The following is a 21,515-nucleotide window of genomic DNA, read 5'->3' as shown; positions in this document are numbered from 1 at the left end:
GCTTTAAGCATAGGTAGGACAACCTTGACTATCCCACATCTTGCTAATAGGAGAAATCAATCTTAGATTGAAGAAGATAACACAAAATCAGGTGAGCAAGAAACCCCACTTAGAGAAGCTAAGGGAAGAAGAAGAAAGACAAGAATTTGCAGAAAATTTCCAAGGAAACTATACTAAGTTTAAAGCTAGTTGTAACAATAAGGATGAGATGTGGGATGGAATAAAAAGCTGCTTACAGAAGGCAGTGGACGAAACAATAGGCTACAGGGAAAGGAAAAGTGGAAAGAAACCATGGATTACTGAAAGTATGCTGGAAAAAATGGAGGAACGGAGAAAAAGGAAGAATGAAAATACAGAATTGCGAAGAAAAATTACAATTTACTGAATAACCAGACAAGAAGAGAAACTGACAGGGCAAAAGAACAATGGATGAAACAAAAATGTGAAGAAATTGAAGAACTGTAAAAAAGAGGAAGGTATGACTTGATGTATCGTGAAGTAAACTGCTTGGGCTTCCAAGAGATGAAATGGAAAACAAAGTGGATGATAGAAGACGAGGGAGGATGTGAAATCACAGACAAAAAAGGAATATCGAAGGTGTGGGGAAAGTACGTTGAAGAGCTCTACCAGAAAGAGAATCGCCCAAACAGTCTGAATGTAGAAAATGAAGACGTGCCTGATGATGAGAAAGATACTATATCCTGAAGTGCTGCAATGGGTGATTTTCGTTCGAGCGACAAATAGTTCTCACGGACGACGCTAAAAAAGTCCGCCCGGCCAAAGTATGGACTTGAGGAAACCAAGACTTTCCGCCTCCAGTTCAAAAAGCGGTGTTGCTACCGGTTGCTACACGCCTGATTTTTGTCCAGTCGTACACGACACCTCTTCCTGTCAACAACCCCCCCCCCCCCCCCCCTTCGCTCGCATTTCAGGGAGAAGCCGGGATTCGGAGATCCATTTGCTTGCCACGTGGCGGCAACCATTACAGCCCCTATCACACGGAACTGAATATCTAGTAGAAATGCCCTACTTGGCTCTGAACTAACTTTCTAGGTAGCAATCATGGCCGCCTGGCTGACTGCTTGACTGGTTTGGAGGAATAGGACATTTTCTAATTGCTACTTGCTTTCCTCGACTGGATTCTGTGTAACAGCCAATCAGAGCAAAGTTTTGCCATGTGAAGATAATCTGTGAGTGTGCAAAGGAGCGTTTTTGTCTGTGGTTTCCGAGTGTTACTCCAGCAATGTATAACGTATACAGCAAGAAAGGCACGTCAAGTTACACCATCTATGCTGAGTGCACGGTGTTTACATTTGAAACAACTAAAATATTCTTCCATACGTGCACAGTAAACGTTGTAAAGTATGTATTTAAGCAGCGCCATTGTTTTGTACCTAATAACGTTTTACACGAAACGTTATTCCTCTCGGTTGAATAGTTATCGGCTTTTAAAAATGTGAAGTGATACATTGTTTACATCTCACGCGGCCGCCATTACAACTGCACTCGTATGGGAACAAAAGTCTATCGACAAGTACGCTGATAAGTATTGTGTGATGCGAAAACTAGCAAATTGGTAGCCAGTCCAGCGCCAACTAGGGCATACCTACTGGAAATCCAGTGATGCGGGCTTAAGGCTGGGTTACATTGGTCGAGTGAGCGGGAGAGTTACTAGGACGAGTTACTGGCCTGTCTGCTCGACTCGACCCTTCTATGGCGAGTAGCTGTTTACACACTTTCTACTTGTCTCCAGCAAAGTAGGATAGTAGCTGCAGCTGTTTGGTGCTCTTTTCACAGAATGAACCCATCGACGTCGTTGTCGATTTAAAAAAAAAAAGTTCTGAAACGGTTTACACACTTTTTCTTTCACGAAAAATGAATACAATAATGCACAAAGACATGTCTGGATATAAAACTAATTTCTTTGATTTTTCTATTTTCGATCATTCTTGGTTGAAGGTAAATTCCTTATTTTTAATTTTATTTCTCCTACGCCAAATACATGAAGTCTCATCTCTTCAACTTCATACACCCGTAGTTTATTTTGTTTGTTCCTATAATCGACACAAATCCCATGGACACTCACAGATACAACACAACACAGACTCTTTACTGTCCTCAGAAAGCGTTTTCTCGGTCGAGTCGCTGTCCTCCGTGGATACCACTCGACTGTCCTGACTACTGGAGCGAGTACTGGCTCCAGTGCTCTCCCCAGTTGTTTGCACGGGGAGAGTAGCTCGGTTTACCCTACTCGCTCCAGCTACTCGACCAATGTAAAACAGCCTTTAGGCATCGCCGTGCTTGGCTTTGATGAGGATGACACCTGTTCCGAAAACGACCCAAAACGAAAAATTTGGCAACGCAGAATACCACGAGAATTCCCCCTCACCACGGCAACTGGACAAAGCCGATTGGTTCAGCTGTTCGTGTGACCATGGCTTTCGACAGAAAAGACAAAAATAGAATTCCCAAGTCCGTTCTTTAGCCGGAAGCACTGTAGATAGCGTACGGAATTGAGAGCTTCTTCGCTCGAGGGAATAATGCTCGAAGAGGCAAAACGAGCAGTATACTCTCGAAGCCCAGTAGTACACTCACCTCACTTAATACTCCGGCAGTTTGTTTCTTTATACAGCATATTTGCAGAATGCCGATACAATTCAACCTACAATTGTATCAATGCACGCTGTTTAAAACACACCCTATTACCAACTTTGTTGACTGTACACATATAATCGTAATTTGTCTGTGCTACTGTAGTGGGCCCTCGAATATGGATCATATAGTGAAAGACGCAGTACAATTGAAACTTAAGCCAACATAGTCATGATCCCCATGTTAAAATGTAGTCTAGTTTATCATACAAATACAGTTATCTAAGGAAATGAAGCAGATGATTGTGGGCTGAAACTGCCAGGACAGATATTTTACATTGTCACATTAAAATGCTATTCCATTGTAAACGCTCGAGGGTGGGAGAATCGAACGAGTACGAGCGAGCGAACTCTACGGTCAGTGGCGTTGCCAAGGGGGGGGGGGTTGGTGGGGATTATAACCCCCCTTTTGGCCCAGTATTCCTAAAAAAAAGAACATCAAAATTAAGAAAATATGACAAAATAAGGGCTGACTACCAAGAAAAAGTATACGTAACCCCTCCCTTTCGAAAATCCTGGGCACGCCACTGTCTACGGTCCACGAAGAACCTGATCAACTGAGGAAGTCACAATCGAAAATCGAACATTATTCCAGACCACGTTTCAACTACATTGTTTGTTTAATTTAGTGGCCATTTTCAAAGAAAGGTTTCTTCAGATGAAGACCTGGGCTGTAGCACCCCTCAAGCCCTCTAAATCAGGGCCTGGTCTGTATGATTGTTTAGTACAGTGCGATCCATGAGTATTACCATCCAAATTGTCTATCACAATGTCCGTACACTTTATTTGACCCAATAAGAGCTTCAAGAATTAAAATAAAACTCAAAACAAGCTGCTGACAACTTCTGCACCAGCATACATAAAAATCCATCGCTTAAAAACACATAGTATGAAAATAGTCATGGACAATTTGCACGGTAATACTCAGGGATCCCACTGTACAGGAAACCTTGGTTCGAAATTCACATGCAAATACACCATGTGGATATAGATCATACACTTACATATTTTTCCGTGTGATCTCAAGTCACAGAATACTGCCTAACCATTAATGAATGTCACTTCTGTCTGTTGTACTTCTGCCTACGACGGGGTACATAAACAACTTACGTCACGCCACTACTCCTAGTAGTTGCATGTACAATTCATGAGTACGCAGATAAAACTATCATAAAAATATATGGCTGAAGCATTTCCCGTAACCCTTCAGTGCCGAAGAGTTTGTGCAATACGTACAGTCGGAGAAAGAATTACCTGGGCCACGGTACCTAGAATTTCGTAACGTCTTAAAGCCTGTTGTTTATGCAACCCAAATAACAAATTATTCGCTTAAGTTTGTCTGGTGGATCTGAGTTCTCGGGAAGGATTGAGCATTGATAGCATGAGTCACATGACTCATGCCCCAGCAACAACAAACAACAGCTGGGTGCTACGTGGCCTCAAGTAGAACATTTCAGCAACTGGTTTCTTAACAAGATCTACTCGTAAGAAAATATTTTTCGAGTGATACTAGTCATTGTCAAGAAGGTTCACTGAAATGATGGTTCTCATCACAGGCCACATGCCACACGCTAATGGTTTAAGTCCACTTTATGCACTGGACCTACAGATTAAAGTGGGATCCGAACCAAATGTTCCTCTATCTGGTATTGAATTCGGAAGCCTTTGATTACATGTCGAAGACGTTACCACTACGCCATCGGAGAGGCAATGGAACGCCTTGAGAAAGAGACGAGTGAAACCATATTTGACGTAAATTTTAAAAATAAGACAATATTTTGTGGCTACAGTTTCGAACCGTGGGAGAGGCATATATATTATTTTGTCCCATCGTCCATTTCACGAGTTTATAATTCTTCCTCACCGACACGATTAACGTCAGTGGGAGAAGAAAAGCGAAGTAAAATAACTGAAACAGAAATAAAAGGAAAAAGCGAAACAAATTTTATCCATAATATTCTGCAGTCACTTCAGTCGTGTTCAAGGAATCCTACCTTTAAAGAGAGCCGTGGTCTCTAACTTGTCTTTTCCCCTTCCTTTGTGCTCTCGATTCCCTCTGTCACGATTGGTCTAAAACTAATTAATGCGACGTTAATTAAACAATCCAAACAACGAAACAATGCACAATCAACTGCACAAAACAACATTCCATTTGTTTTCGAACCGGAAAACAATTGAGATGCTGTAAAATGAAGCAAGAAGCAGTAATAAACTGGGAATTTGGTACGGTATAGAATTAAATCGGTGAAGATGTTCCATTTGATTAGATTTTTGTTATTTAGTGTCGCTATTCTTTCACTTTTGGCAAATAGCGACGATGAAGATGAGTAATGAGTGATGATATGATGACATTGATTAACGGACACTCACCAAGAACACCCATGGCCAAGCCGAGATTCGAACCAGCGGCCCATGCTGTCGTAGCGCGCTGTGCTAACCACTCCGCCACGGAGGTTGGTTAGGAGTGGACATTATACCATATTTTGTGTGCGCAATTGGGATCAATAAATCGAATGACTAGGCATATTATATTATTAATATATTCATATCATAATATCACGTCATATTATTCGGCACGAAGTAACATCATAGACATTCAATCTTGCATTATTGCCTTTCAACTATTTCTTCGACTTCGGGTTAATAACATCAATAAGATAAATTATGAAACAAATGATAATGAATGTGGGATATTGACAGTTATTTCGAATTACCTGACACAAGCAACATTAAGCAGACTCGGTGGGCAAGCTCATTAAGTGGTCAACCTTCGATCTCGTCACCAAAGTTCCCGGATTTGAGTACCGTCCTTGTCACAGGTGTTTGAGTATTTCGTCATTAATTTCATGTAATGGTCAGTCGTCCACGGCTGGGAAGAAAAGTGATGTTACGTAACAAAACTAATAAAAATAAACATGATCGAAGAGTACTTATTTCATATCTCACGAAATCTCCTATAAAACCGGGATATATATGAAATATATGTATACTTTTTCGATTTCTATATGTAACTAGCCGAGACCGAGAACGGGAGAGCAATTTTCAATTCGAGAAACCGAGAGACGGAGACATTGTAAAGTCCTGTTTCTTTCTTGACATCTCCCTAATTGAGTTGTTGTTCTGTTCGTTATTGGCTTTGTATTGGCAATTATTGTCATTATTCCTCCCCTGGAGGTAAACCATAACGACGATTTATGATTAAATACATTAAAGCAGATAAAAGGGCAAGAACAAGAGAGTCATGCGTGCCCGGGACTTCAACCCAGAACCTTAAGTAACGAGATTTGAAATTCTGGAGAAGGCATCTGTGTTTTGCTTGGCTTTCTCTTTCCTCAACTTCTGTTATTTTATCATGCACGTATAATTAAAATGGATCTGAGAAAATACGTTGCGATCCATAATTGTGTTGGTTAGATGCTATAAATGTGAACTCCAACATGGAATAAATTATTCCTTTTGTATGTGGTTGAACATGAAATTTTCTTACACTGTGACAATTTCTTTTTTTTACTTTTTCTGCACAGATAAGCTAATCTGGACTGGACCTTCAGTTTAAAATGACATACGAACTACTACGTGCATCCACCGTGTATCGAACCTGGGATCCCTTGATTATAAGGTGACGACGTTATCATTACGCCATCGAGGAGGCCCCGTGAGAAAATATTATTTACTCGATCTATACAATAATTTATATAAACATTTACATTTTCGTTTTCTTCTTTCTTTTTTGTTAACTACTCTTCTACGACTCTTTTTTTTGTCTTGGAATTTTTTCTTGTTTCAGGAAAAAAAATAATACATGCAGGCTGTATACCCCCCCCCCCATACAAATAGATAGAAAGCTCACTCTCGAGAACTAATTTATAAATAACTTAACCATTAGGAAACAATTCGAACGTTAACTGATATAACTGCAGATGAAACAATACTTCCAAACGCTAACGAAATATCTATTCTTGCATAAGCTTACAGACAACAGGTATCTGGTGAGTCATTCACTCTTGCTACGAGCGAAGGTCACGGAACCAAAGGGTGGCAAACAAGCGTCTGCTCTACGAAACTAGGGGTAGCAGACGAGGCGTGTTCCTGTTATCAATGACGTACGAAATAAGGAGGAACACAGCTTTCATATCAAACTAGACCCTTGTTTTGGCCCCGTCGTTGCATGTAAACACTTTTTCGTCGTGGCCTTGAATCCCTACCTAAAGGCTTCTCTGCAAGAAAGAAATCTTACCATTGAGGGGAGGAAAAGTGTGTGTGTGTATCGAGGTCCTTCAACTTTCGTATTCTTCTTCATTTCAGAACGCGTGCTGTATCGTCGATTTAATCCAATCTAGCCTTTGTAGGTTCTGTTTCTGTTGGGTAATTTCACATTGTCTTCCTGCTTATGTTATTCGCGACGGAGCTTCTGGTTTCAATAATCTGGACGATAACGGGATTGTGTTGGTTGGTTGATTTGGTGTCTTAAGTCCACTTTATGCACAGTAAGACTAATCGGGAATGCACCTACAGTTTAAAGTGGTATCCGAACCACTATGTGCCTACACATTACTTTGTTGCTAGATATTTGCATGCTAAGATCTAGGAAATGCTACATTTTCAGTGTGTGGAATTGAGAGTTATTTCGGATACGAAGAATTGGAGAATGGAGTAGTGAGAAAAGTATCACCTCACATGTTTGAATTATAGCCCCCCCCCCCCCCACACACACAGGACATCGGCCGTGGTTTTTATAACGAAATATAACATGAATGAATTGTGTCAAGAAAAACTGGAGCCTATTCACATCCCTACGGAACTTGGAAGAAGTCCACATAGAAATTAGAAAGTTCTGTTCCGACAAAATCGGGACGTTTAGTAAATGAAAGAGCAAAGTGCTACCTTGTGCTTTGCACCAAGCCATGAAGGCGTGTAGGGGGTGCGGAGTTAGGGTCCCACACTTTCTTGTTACGGCCGAAGGTGGGGATAATGTGATCAGCACCACACCCCTGGACGCCTTTACCCTTTCCCCCCACAAGTTTCCTAGAGGTACCCACTTTATACGACGCTGGGTGGGCGCCGGAGCCACTTGAACAGGTGGACAAAATTCCAATTCTCCCCAGTCGGAGATCGAACTCAGATCTCTCGCATGGTAATCAAACTCCCAAACGACCGAGCTACCGCGGCACTTATAGTATAGTAGCCTTTGTAATTAAGGCAAGAATTATTTTAGCGTTTCGTTCAACGGTTTTAGGGGAATCATTTTCGGACATAGGCTATAACTCTTGTCGGTTCTGCGAACTGGCTTGAGAAAAGGCGATTTTATGACGAACAACATTCCACCTGATGTCACGTGACTTTCCTACATTTCCTGTGTCTGTTGGCTATTGCATAAAAGACGAGTTGGTCCTTGAGACAGACAGAATCACCCGATCACCTAAAGGTGCAATGTGTGTTGCCTACCTTTCCGGCATTATTTACTGCCATTAAAGTCTTATGGGGAAGAACTTTTTTCCACCACTGTACACGTGTATTGGGGTTTAATCACTTTCAAGGTTTTTGAAAAAAGATTTATTTCTTTTTATTGTTTTATTGGCGTCACTGTTCAGCTTTAAATTTCGTTGTAAAATTGATAATTTGTGTGTAAGTTATTAGGTTCAGAATAAATTGTACTACGGGTGTCAAGTATATAAAGTTATGCCAGATGGAAATCCTGAAGGGAAAGATATTTTATAAATCTGCGAGGGAAATGATTTAGTTTCCAGACACCAAATCGACGAAGTAGACGGCATGGTATGGTTTGAATTGAGTTTTCAAGTCAATTTTTTTCCACAGAAGGCTAATCGGGACTGGACCTAGATCTTAAAGTGGCGACGACTTTACCACTACGCCATCGGGGAGGCTCCCTCAACAACAATCTCGACCTCAAAAATCCCCTCACCATAGTTTTTTAGCGGGGGAGAGTTTTTGTTGTAACAACAATATATAAGCAATTAGTTTTGCCTTCTTATGTGCTTACTAAGGATAATATCGAAAAACACACAAATGAGTATGATTGTCAGTTCAGAATGCTCTCTCTCTCTTTCAAATACAATTACAATATGCGTACACTAGCTCGAAAGTAAAATAAGAATGAAGTCAAATATGATTATAAATTCTAATAGATTTATGTTAATAGATAGCAAAAACTAAACAAAAGCTTATACTTATAATAAAACTATTTCGTAATTTATTGACGTATTTAACCAGTTAGTAAAGGAATTAGTTTGCTAGTGTACAAATAGTATAAAAGTAACGAATTAATTACTTTATAAGTGTTATATAAAATATATTTGTTGTGTAGATTAAGATCTTCCTAATCCACCCACCAGTATTAATGATTTCACACCCTGGTGTAGATTGTTGCTACATTCGACAAAAAGAAGCTTTAGCGCCAAAACGAGAGAGATTCTGTGAATAAGTATTAGAGCGTGTTAGAAAATTTGAGGACGTGTTGGAGTGAGTGGATAAATGGCTGTCAACGAATATATTTGATTTAATTGCAGTGCTAATTCTAAACAACGAACTCGATGCCTATCAGGTATGAGATTTAAGTTGGTATGGTGGCACTGCCTACTTTTTTATCCTGCTTTCGCGTGTCGCCATCTCGCGGAAGTGACGCAAAACAAGCGAAAGTTGATGCAACGATGCGCAATTGTTTTCTAACAGCAGGTGGAGCCTCCCTTTGTCCCAGTTCCGGTCGAAGTGCAAGGATCATCAGACCAGAAATGTGAAACAGGCTCACTCGGACAGTTGCCCCGTGCACCACACGCAACCGCCAGGCAGAATAGGCGCTGAAGTCAAGGATTTCGGTTTTTGTGTCTGTTGAGACGAGGTTCATTAGCATCTGAAAAGACACGTGGCGCCGATGATTCCACCTGTTTGGTTGCTGATCGGGTGCTTAGAGCGATGGCCTTGCACTCCATTGATCAACAACTATTGACGGTTTTCCATTGTTTTTCCTCCTTCTTCAAGCAAATGGTGGTGCTTATGTTTAGCCAGGCCCGTAGCCAGAATTTCATTTCGGAGGGCGCTCATCCCTTATCAGCAGCTGCCATTTATAAGCGAAAATGTGGGGCGTGCGGGCATGGGTAGAAGCCCTGAAGATGAATTTGTCAGCATATTACAACTCATTATACAAGATGTCTAATCCTGCTTAGGAAGTAAAATAATTACCCCTATACACAATTTAAATTAGATATTTGTAGGATTTCGGAGGAGACTTCAGCCCCCTGAGCTCCCCCGGCTACGTGCCTGGGGTTAACGTATATTGGAAAGACTTACATCCAGTGTGCGAATTAACGAGGGAATGTCGGGGACGTCTCTCCACAAAAAAAAATGTCCCCGGTAAAAGAAAATAATTATCCCTGCCACTTGCCAGGGATGTTTTAATCACCATAACTATGTAAGAAGCACAATTGAAAAATCATTAGTGTCCACTAATGGTCCAGTCATCAAAGATTTCTCTGCCGAAGAATGTACAGCCTTGTGGATTAAAGGAGGACACCGTTCTGCAACTGAACAACCTCACCGAACAAAGACACAGCAGGCTGTTTCCACTTAATTTTTCATCGCGTAGAGCTGATATTTGCTATTAATATCCACTTATTGCCGTAGAGTTATGCCACACACATAACGTCTTGCAGTGAAGCGAGCATTTCAGGATATAGGTGTCCCTTTTTTATTGCCGGTGCGTGTACATCATTTCTCGCATGACAAATACCATGTGACATGAGATGCGTACTCGATCTCCACCAAAACCGCACCACTTCGCTCGGTGATGCAAAACGTTCCGATAAAAGGTGAAAAACCGTCCCTACATATAGCCATTGAAGCTGGTGTATTTGCGTATGCAAATTATCCTAGCTGGGGGATTCTTTACTTCACCCCTACCCCAACCGCAACTGTATGAAACCGAGTTTTTTCCCGCGGGAACGCAAAGCTAGAGACAAGTGACCTGTTGTAGAACATTTCTTGCATTCTTCCACGTAACGCTCGCATCACATGTTCTTGCCAATACAACACACGCCTTAACTTCCGGGCTGCAAATTGTGCAGCAAACTGCTTCGCTTTCTTGCAGGCATTCTCTCGCAAAAACTAGAAAACCTTACGCCGTTGCACGTAGCGAGTGTGACCCGAGGAGGTTAAATTTTCTCTCCCCCTCACTATATTTTTTTTTACGACTCGTCGAATGCCGCTAGCAAACCGGCTTCGCAAGCAGTCACAGCATTCGCACGAACTGGATCCTTGCCAAGTTTACGATCCTTGTACTTTCGAGATATTATCATCAAAGGCAGTTGAGATGAGAAACACGAGGTTAACGGAAATGGTATTCGGCAGTGTCAGAATGGAATTTGTGCATTCCGTGGTTGAATTTGCGTATTTCTTGATGGATTTGTAATCGCTACTAATTCTTGAACCGAGAGAAACAGCTTTATCCGGTAAGGATTTCTTTGCTTAGATCATATTTTAACTTTAGAAGATGTTAGTGCAAAATTTCGTAATCAGGTTCTTATCGCAGCTTGGATAGATCTTTGCTATTGGGACAGATCGAGGTTCTGTTGTTTTTTCCAGCACAAAATGAAATTAATAAAAACACGCGCAGATACAGACTGAAACAAATGACCAACGACGTTAATAACGAACCACAAACAAATAAACATTAAAAATATTATTCATATCAAATAACAATGTTTGTATCATTCTTTATATATCATGTAGTATATTGTAAAATTAAACTAATAAATGGCTGGGAAACCGTAAAAAATTCACGCAACTGACGTCCTGATATATTTTAAGGAACCAGGAGAATAAGCGCATACCCTCGAATGTATGCGGGTGGAGGCGAGCTTAATCCCCCCCCCCCCTTTATAAAGATCTAGGTTCAGTACATCTCTGATTGGTTGATTAAATGTTTTCAGTGGTGGGGCCAGACTTACTACCGTGAGTGGGTCATTGATTGATTGGTTTGTTTTATTTTACTTCACTTTTCTGCCACTTGGGCTTATCGCGAAGATGAGAATGAGTGATGACATGATGAAATTGATGAAGGGACACTCACAAACAACACCCATGCCCAGACTGAAACTCGAACCTGGGACCCCTGGCGTCGTACCACGCTGTGCTAGCCACTACGCCACGGAAGTCGGCTATGTGAGTGGGCCATACTTTTAAAAATATATTTTGATTATCACACTGCTATTATTAGTGCCGTACTCAGAATTTTCGAAAGGGGGTTACGTATACTTTTTTTTTATTAGTCAGTTCGCTTTTTGGCCATCTTCACCAGCTTTTGACGTTCATTTTTTTTAGACTGGGTCAAAGGGAGGATGGCCCCCACCAACACCCTCTTCGGCACGCCACTGGTTATTACGTGATCGAAACATGTATTTATTAGCCTATAATAGAAAGTTTAAATGATGGAGTAAAAATAAATTATACAAATTCAAAAATTGCATTGAGAATATGTAAAACTTTAGGTTGGATTGCATTGCACAACTCCAGTGGCGGCAATTAGGGGTGGCGTCAGGGGCAGTTGCCCCCACTTTTTGCCTCTTTTGCCCCCGCACTATGCACTATCCTAAACCTTATCTTGCCCCCTCAGTTTTGGAACACAATCGCTGCCACTGCACAACGCGATACAGTAATAACAAGGGCTGGGAAGTTGAGGAAAAATCCTTTTTTTTTCCTAGTGTCCAAAGACGAGGCCCAACATAATATATGTTCATTTTGGGTCATTGTAGGCCAGAAAAAGGTGGGTTTTATTTGTACTTTTCTAGCCTATTTTTATGTATTAATGGCTTTTTTTTTTTGCAACTTCACCTTCTTTCGACTACGTTTTCACTGCCCATTCTCAATTCAAAATCATCATCAGCTCATCACCTCTTAAACATCCTTTCTGTAGCAAAGAAATAATAAATAAATAAATATATTTGAACCATGCCTGAAACGAGAGAAAAACATTTTTGGACGACTGAAGCAGGTACGGTACTACAAGGTCCTTTAACCGTAACTTGTCTGGAAGGTGTAAGTGGCAACTTTATCTTGTTTTGAAGCTTTCAGCACGGTGTATACGACCAGACAGCACGCGCCTGAAAAGGTCTCAAGTCAGATAAGGAGGTGCCGCGCATATTCATTAAATATGTAATTAGAACTAAAGTTATTAATTAATTTGGATCACATTTATACGTCCCTTTTCCCGTTTTAGGTCCTTTTTTTATATTTTATAGGTCTTTTTTGCAAATTTATAGGTCTTCAACTTCCGAGACCTAGTAATAACTAAAGTTATAAAGAGTTAATAGTATGCGGTAATAATAAACATGAAAAATGCTATTATACAATCATCCGTGATACAGGAAGAGCCAAAATGTTGCAACCAGGGAGACAGAGATTTCGGCTCATCACAGAATACCCTAACATCAGGTAAAGCACATAGGGGATGAGAAGATGAACGAAGTTAAGGGATATGGAAATGAGAAGAACCGTTAGTCACCTTTGTGAAGGGGAGGAGGTACAGTTACGCACCAATTGTGCATTTATTTCAATATCGCCCAAATGGGCACTGCTACTAAAAAAAAACTGGGTGTATCAAGAGTTTGAATTTCTCTCCATGTTGCAAGTGGAAGCATTTTTTATGTTGATTATTAATCTGGACACGATGTTTGAAAAATATGATGAATAAGAATATTCGGAATTCCATGTATTCCTTATGGGGAATCAACTTCAACATCAAGTTACGGCTAATCAAATGGGCAATCGCTTCTTCAAACTGCCCTCTTCCCGTTCATATCATTTTCTATTCCATCGGAAGTTTGATATTCCCAATATAACAAATCAAATAATACTCCCATATGCCCAATGCATTTCGCCTTGCCTCCTGGCAGTGTTGTCAAACCTGGTGCGCATAAAAGAGCTAAATTTCACCTTAAATGAAGTTAAAACTGACTTTCAAGGAGCTAGATTTACGAAGTGCTTCCTAGAGTAATGTTAGTTGTCAAAGGGGTGGGGCGCTGCTATTACCGTTAACTCTAAATTGATGACAATTTATTCTTAGTTTTCACCATCTAGATCCGGCGGCATCACTCATCTCATGGTCGTACGAAATCGAAAATAAAGGATTCCCTGATAACAATATTATGCCAATTTCACGTCAACATGGCGCTATATATAAAAAAAAAGTAGCTGGGGATGTAAGAGGGGGTGGGACGACGCAGCGAATATAACAATATCATGTCACGTGCAAAATGTATAATCATGGCAAAAATTGGTCTATGTGCGCCGGAACCAGTGATGGTACCATAGTGGGGCACGGGGGCGGGCGCCTCAGTCAGTTCACAGCCAAACGAGTGCATGAAAGAGTCAGATCTGGCTCCAAGAGAGCTAAGGCCGTGTCCGAAAGGTGCAAGACCGTACTTGAAGCAAGCATCCTCCGAGTATGGTCTTGGAGTGCGATCTTCAAGTCGTGTACTGGAAGTGTTGTCTTTCGAATTGCACTTCGACTGCAGCGCCAAATACGATCAGTAGATAAAACTGAGTACTCGTTGTTTTCCTCGCCATTTAAACACTTGTTTTTCACCATTAAAATCACATAGCATTTTCAAATACTCGTACAAATACATTTCCACACATTAGAAGAACCATAACCAACAACTTGCTGGCCCATAACCTGTATATATCTGTGCTGCTGGCTTTCTACTTCCTTGATTTTAAACAAATGAACAACGAGTGTGGAAATCACGTGACCTAGTCACCAACCATCTGTACTGCGAGCTGTGTACTTGCGTCCTTCTGTTCTTGGCGCTTTCGAACTGTACTAGGTGACGTCACTTCCGCCAAGACCATACTTCAAGTCTGTACTTTGTACCTTTCGGACAGAGCCTAAGTTGAACACTGACTCGGAGGGAAAAGCCAGGCAGAGACTGTCCCGCATGCCCAAAAGAAAGGGTACAATCCTAGCATTTCCTTAGAGACAGAGAGGCAGGCCCGTAGCGAGGGGGATTGAAGCCTAGGGCGCCATTCATTATTTTTATTATTGTAAGGTAAAGTTCCCCGCCCTTATACATGTAGCACCTTTACCCCCAGGGTTTCCCCCAGGTACCCATTGATTTGAAGCTGGTGAGCCCCACTGCATTTTAATATATGGCCGTCTCTCCCATATCGTTACAGATTTCAAAATTCGGCTAACAACAGTGATAAAATTTATAATGACATGTTTATTGTTCTGATTTAATGCTACATGTGATGTAGAAAACACACAGACATTAAAAACAACATATACCTTATCTGTTAATTTTTAAAAGAAATTTCCGAACTATTATTTTTTTTTAATTTGGAACTGATTTTACAAATTCAACCGCCAGGTGAAAAGGCGCCATGGAAACCGGACGCTCTTTATTTTTCTACCCCTGGATATAAGTCTTAAGATTATTTAAAGTTTGTATTTGGAAACTCTTTACATAACAATATTTCCGGCTGTGTCGGTAACAGCTGATTTCTGCTTCAATCTTACTTGTTTCATACTCAGCTCAGAGTGAACCTGTTTGCCACATTTCACAGGAGTGCACTGCAATGATGACAAATGAACGTGTCTTCCACAGCGGATGTGACGCTCCGTCTGTTGCAAAGCGTGGGAAAATATTACATTTGCGGCATATGGCATTCCCACTTCACTGCTTGTGAATGGTAATGCAGGTTGCATTGTTCCCGCAGTACTGTTCAGGTGTGTCTTTTTTGTTATTAAAGAAGCAAGAACAGCGTTGCCAGGAGCCAACAAATTACCGTTTTCACAAGTAAAAAATCAGAAGAAAAGCTAGAATATCCGCAGATATTTTTTCCAGCGTGGGGAAAGCAAGGAATTTTCCCCAAACGGTGCTTCTCCGTCAAAATATAACCGTTTCAATTACAATTTTTGCTTGTAATAATTTGTATTTTATAAAAAATAATGCACATTACTGTGACTGAAGTGGAATTTATGTATGAAATATATAATTTCAGGCTGGCATTCACTTTCCAGGTGGTTAGGGGGCCGTAACCTATCGTTGCCCCCTCCACTCCCTTTCGGACACCTATAAGAATACACACAAATTGTATTATATTTTTTCCTGCTTGCTTTAGATAGGATGCGTCCCAACAATTTCACGTAGAGCCAATCTACTTAAGTTATAAATAAGTTATTGATCGCTCAGGTAATATTATTTGTACACTAAAGATAATGCCTGAAAATAAAGTTAGGAGTTTTATAAGTACTAAAATGGTACTATAAGTACTATCGGATTGAATCGCCCCATTGTTGTAGCGAAAACCTTAAAAAAAACACTAATATTTTAAAAACTACATTATAATTTTCTTTATATTTGCAAGGGAGAGTTATGGGCGAATAACTATATTCAAAATTGTTACCGATTTGTAACAGCCATTGTGAAGACTTAGAATTAGTATTTGAGGTTTATTTTGAAACCACTTTCTGCACAATTGGACTAATTGGAACTGGGCCTACAGTTTAGAGGATATTGATACAACTTGAATAGTAGAAATAACAACAATAATAATAGTTGTTATTATCATTATCATTATGATTAGTCCAATGCAAAAATAACTCTTAAAACTAATAAAATTTAACCAATTTATTATTACTATATCGTGGGGGGATTTTTCTACTAAATCCACTATATACAGATGGGTGAATATCCAGTAGAGCTTTTTTTTTCATATTTACATTAAACGGGTTTCTGTATTTTGTACTTAATTTTTCTGATTTCATGCATTTTTTTACTTCGTTATATTCCGTTCGAATAATAACTAAGTTAACTTTATTCCCGTTATCAACAATAAAAATAACATTTTTTTGTAACTTGAAATGAACAATCTCAATTTGCAGGAAAGTAAAGAGTCACCTTTCTCCCGACACCCACTATGTGCCTCCACAAGGGTATCGAACCCGGAACCCTCACATTACAAGGCCATGACGTTTCCACTATAGTTGATAAGAGAGCTTCCTTATTATCTTTTCCACGAAAGGCTCTCGCGACTATGAGGATAAATGAAAAACGACACGAACCAAGGCCATTGACAGTCGTAGGTGTGATTCCAATAAGAAAGACTGCCTACGAACCAGGAAACGAACCCAGTAACCCTTGATTACCACCCTAACATCTTTATTACCAGGGAGGCCCCGTGCTTGTAATGATGACATTTAATTCTGCAGACCGCCCACAAACTTCATGATACGGTATGCTGTTTCAAATGTGGTCTGACGAACGCAAACCAGTTTTGACAATAAAGGGAAAAAGAAGTCCCCGGTTTGTGCTGCACTTTGCACGAGAAGAGAGAGAGGGGTTTGGGAACGCATACGACTTAATTGACACGAACTCATTCGTGCAATCTTTCTGTTCATGTGATGTGCAAGTGTACGGTCACGCTCTCTCGTAATGCACCACACTGTACACGTGCCTTCAACGGAAGGGATTTGCCACTAGGCTAGCCTAAGAGTTGCAAGCCCAGGAGGCCTCACAAAAATGAGACGCTGAAATGGCAGAAGTTGCAAAGACCATTGACTGTTAGGAAGAATTCACACCGAAGCGACAAGCGACACTTGTCGTTTGAGGATTTCACAAACTGAGCCGTCATGCCGCTACGGTGTGAAACATTGATGCTGATTGGTTCATTCCATGTGTCGGCGTGTCGGTGTGAAATCTCCCATAAAATTTCTTAATATTGTACAAATAGCAAAACAAATCATGCCAAGTAGTTTTACTACTTGATTTTTCATGAAAGAAAGAAGGAAGAAGTTTCTTGTTAAATTTAAGTGTACAATGTTATTAATGTATATTATGTTATCGAAGTTTAATGAATATTTTTTTAATCAGATGGGTCTATATTTTAAAGTTTACAAGTGCTATTAATACAGAGCATGCAATTCGTGGAAGTGAAGTACCATGATAACAAGATGTCTATTTACTGTAATTTATGAACCATTCAGAAACTATGAGTCTGTTATGAAATTGCAGACATACCCAGCCTGCGAGTGTGTGTGTGCGTATGTATGTTCACACTCTCATGTGTGTGCGTATGTATGTTCACACACTCATATACATATATGTGTGTGTATGTATATGTTTACAGTTAGAATTCATAAGAAGTAACACCATTAAGCCTTGTTTCCATGATATGAAAAATTCAATATGCTGACCAAGGCAGAGTCTGAAGAAGACCTTGCTAGAAGGTTGAAACGTTACGTTTAGTTTATGTTTTATAACAAAATAAATTTCTGCCTTGGTCAGCATATTGAGTTTTTCATAAGAAGTAACTGTTTCTTGCCCTGCGTTACAGTTTTTTTTCTTCTGGGAAAATAGATCCCGGTACTCCTACACTTGGAATAATACGAAGTGAAATGTAAAGAATGTCAGAGTGTGTACATAGGAGCAACGAAAAAGAGACTGAAAGACAGGTTGAAACAACATAGGGATGGTGTACGACTTAAGAGAAAGAGAAATGCTATATTTAAACACACGAGAGAAACAGGACTTGACATAGAATGGGATGAAGCTATGCAGATAGGAAGGGAGAAGAGAATGCTAGTGAGAAAATAGAAGGAGGCCAAGGAAATAGAGAAGAAAGGTGAAGAAGACACAATGAACTGTAATGGGGGACTGAAAATAAACAAAGGATGGAAGATGGTGTTAGGACAAGGACAAGAGAGAAAGAGGAGAGAAGAAGGAAGAAGAATGAAGGAAAAAAGAGCGTCAAATAAAGAGTCCAACCACATTCCAGATGGAAGAAAATGTTTAGCCTTACAGGTGAAAGTACAGTTGACAAAGGAAAACCACCTGGTAGAATTTTCCAGAACAACTTTCTAATAGTCTGGAGGGGAGTATTTTTGTGTATATGTATCGTCCTTTTTTGTACCTTGTTACATTTGTACTTGGTGCAGAGTCTGAAGAAGACCTTTCTAGAAGGTTGAAACGTTACGTTTAGTTTATGTTTATAAATTTCTGCCTTGGTCAGCATATTGAGTTTTTCATATCATGGAAACAAGGCTTAATGGTGTTATAATTGGAATAATGAAAAGTCGATGGTTCTCCTAGTTCTTGACCTTTTCTGAGTTTAAGCACCTATTCTCGTCCTTTCTTTTTAATCATTTCTTTTTCTGTTTTCCCTCTCATTTTCTGTTGTTTTTTCTTTATTCTTGTTCTCTATCGATCTACCATTTCTCTCCTTCCTTCTGATTGTTTTCTTTTAAATTTCGCTTTTCTTTCACGCTTTTCTACATTTCTTTATTCCCCTCTTCTCTCTGGCTTATCTATTTATGTCTGCGTGTGCGCGTTGTCTCGCTTCTTTATTTCTGTTTCTCTGTCTCTCGTTTGTTTCTTTAATTCTCTTTCTTTCTCTCATTCTCCACCGCTTCTTGCTTCGTTCTCTTTTTCTATAACACTTCTTTCTTGTGATGACATGTAAACATGATGTTGGAAAATTTTCTGCTGGCACCCATGTAAGAAGTAAGCAAAATGTTGTAGTATGTTCATAAATGATTGTGCATTCATGTAGTTACACGCACACATTACTTTTTGTATCTTTCTTTCGTTAAAATAAAACCTTATTACTTTTATTCTCAACTACAAAAAGGTTCCGGTACGGCGTACCGTTGCGTACCGCCAGGAAAAAAAGCACTGTGATAAATACTAGAAGCTCTCGCCACGAAAACAGTCCAGTCCAGTCAAGGTCACGCCACCCACCAACAGTGTTGCCAATGAGCAGGGAGAAAAATTTATGGTAAATAAAAACTGAGGAGAGCTGTTAATAAAATGTTACATCAGCGGTATATACCAGAGGTGGAAAAGAATTAAATTGGCACACACTTTTTCATCATGAGAAGAAACAACATACAAAAGAGCTATAAATTGGTAAACTACTTCATTTTTATATACTGTACACATACACAAGTACTTAGATTTCAAGTGTAATTGCCAGTAGCGGCGAATGGGTGGGGCAAGGATAGTTTAGTTTTGTTGCTAGACAAGGCTTAGTATTTAGAGGCCATAGTGCAGGGGCAAAGAAAGCTAGCAAGTTCAATGAAACTGGAAGTTGAGTAGACATTCGGGGGAAGAAACGAATGCACCTTGACAGGGAGCGAAGTTTTCGAACTGAGATTATGTGCATGGGAAATCCCAATTTGCAGCGTCTTCCTGATGTGATCGAAGATAAAACGTTCTTCAGCTGCAAGTGGTAGGAAACTTTAGGCAAACGTTTCGTTACAAATCGACAGTTTGCGCGCGCAACCTCGATTGCCGGTTTTTGCGTGTTTTCTACTTAATTTGATGATATTTCACGGTTATTTCGCAAAAAACGTTCATTTCGTGGAAAAGCACACATTTCGCATTACTTCGCGAATAAAACTCATGCATATTTCATCATTGGGGGTGAAGTTACGTGCAGAATGTTCAAAATTGCATCTTTTTTTTTTTCAAATTTCGCGATTTCGCGCATCGCGAAAATTCAATGTCCCTGCCAATCAGCAACAATTTCGACTGACCAAATCAACCGCATACGTACAACGCGCTAAGTGTCGACCGAGCAGCTTAGAATAAGTGTGGTAACACTGGAGGGCCAGGAGTGTGGAGGAGGTAAGAGGAAAATCCCACCTTGACTGGACTGTTTTCGTGGCGACAGTTATAATTACTTCCAAACACTAACACTTTCACTATTTTATAACGAGAAAGAAAGACACTTGTCTTCTTGTGAATCATATCATTTTTACACAAGTATATCTTATTCTCGGTCTCGTCTTGACAAATCCAAGGTCTGGACTCGTTCTCGTATCGATTATTTACAAAGCCGCCTCGATCTCGATAAGGTCTCGAATGACGAGACTCAGTACACCATCTCTTTTCCCATTTATTTCTCTCTCTCTCTCTCTCTCTCCCTCTGATCAAAAGACTTGAAAATTTAATGACAAATCCTGCCATCAGGAAATTCAGGATCATTGTTGCTCATTTCATGATGCACAATGATTTAAACAAAAGAGCGTTACAGCCTCGGTGTTGGAGGTCGAGGGACATTGGTGGATGTCAACCCTACTTCCTCCACAGTTAACCTTGCCTCCTACATGATCCGTAATACATGGCTGCTCCTGTATTTAGTATCAACGGATAGCTTCACGCTCTTAAAAATTATCAAGGTTTAAGTCCCGTTGCTACTATTGTAGTTGTTGTTGATTTGGTTTATTTTACATCGCTTTTCTGTTACTTTTGGTTAATTGCGACGATTTTCCTACAGTAATGACTAGAGAACAGATTTATATGTAAATACATACCTTCATACAATGCTGAAATCAATGTTACCTTGTACTATCTTCGCGAATCGTGGTATGAAAGCTCCTACTATCTTTTAGCACAATTTATTTTTGCATATAATTTCCATATTTTCAAATATCTTCCAACATATATTTCATATTCATGCTACTGCAACTGCATTTTCCCTTCTTGAGTTAAATACCAAAGGCTTTTCGTTCATCAGTATTCAATTTTGGGTGGAGGCACACATGGTTGTTCTGATTCAACTGTAATCCAGTGCATATTAGCTTATTTGTGCACAAAAGAACTTCAGACAATAGTGAATGCAAGTTCAAGCCTTCGCGGTGAAGGCCTATTTTTGTACTCCCATTAGCCTACTACACGGTTTGAATGTACATCTGTCTTCAGGGACAACAAGAGGAGGAAAAATATAGGAAAAAGGAGGAAGAGAGGAAAGGAGGAAGAAACAGAGGGGAAAAATGAGGAAGAAGGAGAGACAAAAGAATGAAGATGAAAGAGAGGAACGGACTAAGAAAGGGAGAGAAATGCAAGAAGA

At 40.0% G+C, this 21,515-nt stretch overlaps 1 protein-coding gene across 2 annotated transcripts in view; it reads left to right on the top strand.

Annotated features, from left to right (window-relative positions):
- LOC145996173 (polypeptide N-acetylgalactosaminyltransferase 1-like) overlaps positions 1-21,515 on the top strand; it is a 125,558-nt gene that overhangs the window by 29,825 nt on the left and 74,218 nt on the right. The window contains exon 1 of one of the 2 annotated variants that reach the window (XM_083132527.1): positions 10,962-11,113. The exons of the other annotated variant lie outside the window; for it this stretch is intronic. The gene's annotated coding sequence lies outside the window, so the exon portion shown is untranslated. Of the gene's footprint in view, positions 1-10,961; positions 11,114-21,515 lie in introns of those variants that run through there. 2 annotated transcript variants of the gene reach the window in all.

This window comes from Lepisma saccharinum, chromosome 12 (genome assembly GCF_977018435.1).
Source record: "Lepisma saccharinum chromosome 12, izLepSacc3.1, whole genome shotgun sequence".
NCBI lineage: Eukaryota > Metazoa > Arthropoda > Insecta > Zygentoma > Lepismatidae > Lepisma > Lepisma saccharinum.
This window is presented reverse-complemented; position numbering and strand designations above follow the sequence as displayed.